The 4,178-nt window shown below is 42.3% G+C and overlaps 1 non-coding gene across 1 annotated transcript; it reads right to left on the bottom strand.

Annotated features, from left to right (window-relative positions):
• Nucleotides 1–3,668: 3,668 nt before the first annotated feature.
• Nucleotides 3,669–3,772, bottom strand: LOC115064952. The gene has a single exon (XR_003844762.1). It is a non-coding gene; the product is annotated as a small nucleolar RNA U13 (small nucleolar RNA).
• Nucleotides 3,773–4,178: the final 406 nt, after the last annotated feature.

The following is a 4,178-nucleotide window of genomic DNA, read 5'->3' as shown; positions in this document are numbered from 1 at the left end:
ATACAGGAAACTAAGGAGAACATGCATGGTCAGCTCTGTGAGTGCATGTATGCATGTACATGTGTGTGCGAAGGCATGTGCAGGCATCAGTGTGTACAGAAGGTCAGAGGACAACTTGTGGGAGTCAATTCTCCCCTTTTACCATGTGAGTCCCAGAGACTGAACTTAAGATTTTTCAGGCTTGGCAGCAAGTGCCCTCACCCAGTGAGTCATCTCACTGGTCTGTGTTCAGTCTTAGATATGCTGCAGTCAAGGTGTTGGGTAAAATCCGAAAATAAGATTGGATCGGCCCACTCTAGAAACACATGGTGGGGCAAGAGCATCTTGAATAAGTGTATACCTTGGGGAAGGAGGTAGCCTGAGAACGATGCTTGGGGACCCCGATATTTAAGCAATGGACCCAAAGGTAATTGATGGACTGAAGAGCAGTTGGTGATAGACTCAGTAGAGGCAGCAGGACCACTGGAGCACCAGCCCCCTTCTCTCTCAACAGATGCCTCATCTTGACAGTTGCTCTCAGCAGCGTCTTTATTCCAGTTCTACCATTGGTCCCTGAAACTGAAATCCAGACTCTGTCAGACTCCCTCACTAATTAATTAAAAATTCCTAATAGATACATTATCTCCAGAAAAGCTATTGTCTTCCTGGCAACTTCTATCCAATTGTAGATCAATTCTACTTCTTTAAGTGTCGGAAACAGTCCCCTGGCAACTTTATCTCATCAATCAAATGCCATCATGGAGTACTGATGATGAAAAGCCTTAGTCTTTATGTCAGACAGGCTCATTATCCAAAGTATTCTTCAGTTTAATTCTGTGTGGACTTCCCTTCATAGTCTCTTCCCTTGATAATCTCTTTTATGGACTTCTATAGACACACCCCTCTAAGGGAGATGGTGCATCCTGGGAAGGATTCATCAGCCAGAAATCTCTGCAGTTCTCAGGAATCTGAAAATGGAGACCGGTCCCTTTAACAGGCACATGCATGCACACACAAAAAAATTAGCATGAGAAGCACATTAAAAGAGAGAGTAGGCTGGGTGTAGATTCGGACAAACAACCTTTAAGGACACATAATTCTTTTGCATTAATAATTTCAAGTCGTGGAAATCCTCATCTTCTAAGAGAAAAATCCCATTGCTAAATGATGATGAAGGACCAAATGTTGGAGCATTTGGCCCTTCATCATGTATTTAAATAGAAAAATTTATTCTTAAATAGAAAAATAAAGATACTTTCATAATTCCCAACCAAGAAGGAATGCTTAGGTAAATATTAGAATGTTTCTGGATCAAAGACTGGAGAATAGATTTTTAAAGAAGAACAGTATACTATTGAAGAGAGCAGAGACTGAGGACTCTGCAGCTGATGGACATGGGAAATGGTAGAATTTTAAAGGGACTAGAGGTTTTATGACAACTTGGGTGAAAGTGAGATCATTTAGTGTCATTCAGCTCATGATGGTTGCTCTTTCTTGGCCACTCTGTCACCACAGGGCTTAGTCCAGGGAGGAAGGAGTCCATGGAAAGATGCTGAATTCTCAGGAAAAAATAAATCAAGAAAGGTGGCCATGATCTAGTTAGTCAAAGGGATGAGAACACGGGTCACTTTCATCTTGGTTTGCTTTTGTTTTTGTTTCCCTGCAGTACTGGGGATCAACCCCGGAGTCTTGTGCATTTCGGGAAATCACTCAACTGCTGAGCTATTTCCCTAACCCCGGTGTGGATAACTTTCAAATGGCATTTTCTTTTCCTTGAAAAAACAAGCCTGTATCATAAAATTGGGAACAATCATAAGAGCTATACCTAGAATGGAAACCAGAGATAAAAACAGTTTGAAGCAGGTAGGCATCTTCCAGAGGGGACATGGCCTCTCCTTTCATGAACTCACAGCAACTGTGGTTACTTGCCCAAAAATCAACCCAGTCGAAATTTCTGCATGGATGAGGGGAGTTTCCCAAGGCCCCACTCTCACATGTGGTGCTGTTGACAGCTGCTGGCTGCTGGGGGAAACTGAGTCATTTTTCTTTGGGGGTTTGGTCGTTAGTAGATTTGTTCATTCTCCAGTGGATGACCCCAAACCATGTGCATTCAGCAGCGCTAAGTGGCCACAGTGGATCCACAGTGAATTATGAAGAAGAAGGAGGAGGAGGAGGAGGAGGAGGAGGAGGAGGAGGGAAGAGCAATTATGGGGTGTGATCAGATCACCCCATATCCCCATTGTATATATGTATGAAATTCTCAAAGAATAAATAATTATAAAAACTAATACTTTGAAGCTAGGAGAAACATCAGAGAGTAGGGAAATGATAAAATACAACAGGGTAGCAAAAAGCAGGCTGGCAGGAACTCAGAGCCATGGAGCTTGCAACAGACTAAGGCATCTTCTAAAGTAATAAAAGAGCAGTCTCCACACTGCACACTCCACACAGTCAGGACTGCCTGCTGGGCCTGCCTGGGTGATTTCCATGGTCAAAGTCAGCAGGCAATGAGACACAATTTTTTCAGTCTCTACTCCTTAGTCTTTGAACTGTGCCAAACCATCTAGTTTATCTCTAAAGTAGCCTTCATTTTAAAATAGCGTGTATACTTCAAATTTTTTATTTGATGCATGCTCGTATGAAGATGAGGTCATCTGGCAATCTTGTTGTTGAAGCTAGATCTATGTTTTGGGTTTCTGTTTTTGTTTTCTGTTTTTGTCCAAAGCACATATTTAATAAATACTCTCTGATATTCAGGTTTTTTTTAAGCAAATAAGAGTACAAACACTTTCTAGCCTTTCATAAAAAAAAAAAAAAATTTTCACCAGTTTTCTGTAGTTCTCTACCACATCTAAATAAATAAATTTAACTGTTCCATCTTTCCAATTTTTAAGGAACTTTACTCAGTTTTCAAAAGAACTTCTTTTAACACAAACATTTCATTGGTCTATGTTGTATTTGAACATTTACCTAATTACAATCGCAACTGCTATAGACAGCGTGGAGCAAACACTCCTGACTCTGGAAAAGCATGAACCTTAACTCTGAAAGAATCAGGAGCCCCCAGATGTCAAGGTAGCTGCCAGCTGGGCCAGCAAAGGAGAGCAGCTCCCCAGTAGGTTCAGAGACACTGAGAACACTATAGGTGTTACCAGACAGTTGGGCAGAAGCTGGGAAAATCCTCACAATAACAACTTAGACCCTGAAGCTCAGGAGAAGGTGGAGAGATGGCTCAATCTGTAAAGTGCGTGCTAAGCAAACATACATATCTGAGCTCAGGTCAGAATGTTGGGGGCTAGAGATAAGAGCATCCTCCAAGCAGGCTGACCATCCATCCAGTTGGGCAAAGTTGGTGACCTCCAGACCATAAAGATCTTATCTCAAAAATCAGGTAGACAATGACTGACGAAGACAGCTGACACCTCCACACACAACCAGGAGAACTTAAACTTATAGAAAATTTTAAACTTATAGGAGAATTTAAACTTATAAAAACTTAAACTTATAAAAAGTTTCTTCTTCACTGTGGCAACCAGCTCTATGAAGCTTGGCATTTTATTCAGCATCCTTAAGATCTAGAGGCATGCATCAAAAGTTCAAGCAGCAGAGAATTGTCTTATAGTATATGCCTTATACTAGCAAGGCTAGGATCAGCTCAGAATCAAAATACTTTTTTTTTTCTTTTTTCATGTCAGATGGGTAATGTGCCCACGTCGTAACAAGGTTTATGGGAGGCACACGTCACGCAATGGCGTGAACACCCAATCATCACGCTTTATGAACCAGAAAGGATTCAAAATACTTTTAACAACTGTGAATTCCTCAGACATCCTCTTCAGGAAGTCTGGTGTGGGAAGTGATGGCACATGCCTAGTCGATGTTGTCACTGTATGGACTGTGCAGATCCTACAGGGCATCTGGCGCATGCCAGCTCTCCAAATGCCTGGATTCGTGTTGCCACACCAACCGTGATCAGGAAACACTTGAGTAAAACTGAGTGCGGTGGCACCTACCTACAACTCCAGCACCTGGAAGTCAGAGGCAGGAGGATTGCCACAAGTGTGTGGCTTCATGGTGATTTTGAAGCCAGCTGGAGTTATAGACAAGCCTGCCTCAGGAAGGGGGTTGCTGGGAGGAAACTAAGCAAGGTTCGGGAGAGTCTGCATGCTGACTCATGTGTGTTCAAACAGGACTCTGGT

Source organism: Mus pahari, chromosome 10 (genome assembly GCF_900095145.1).
Source record: "Mus pahari chromosome 10, PAHARI_EIJ_v1.1, whole genome shotgun sequence".
Taxonomy (NCBI): domain Eukaryota; kingdom Metazoa; phylum Chordata; class Mammalia; order Rodentia; family Muridae; genus Mus; species Mus pahari.
The sequence above is the reverse complement of the archived record's forward strand: the minus strand, read 5'-3'. Positions and strand labels throughout refer to the sequence as shown.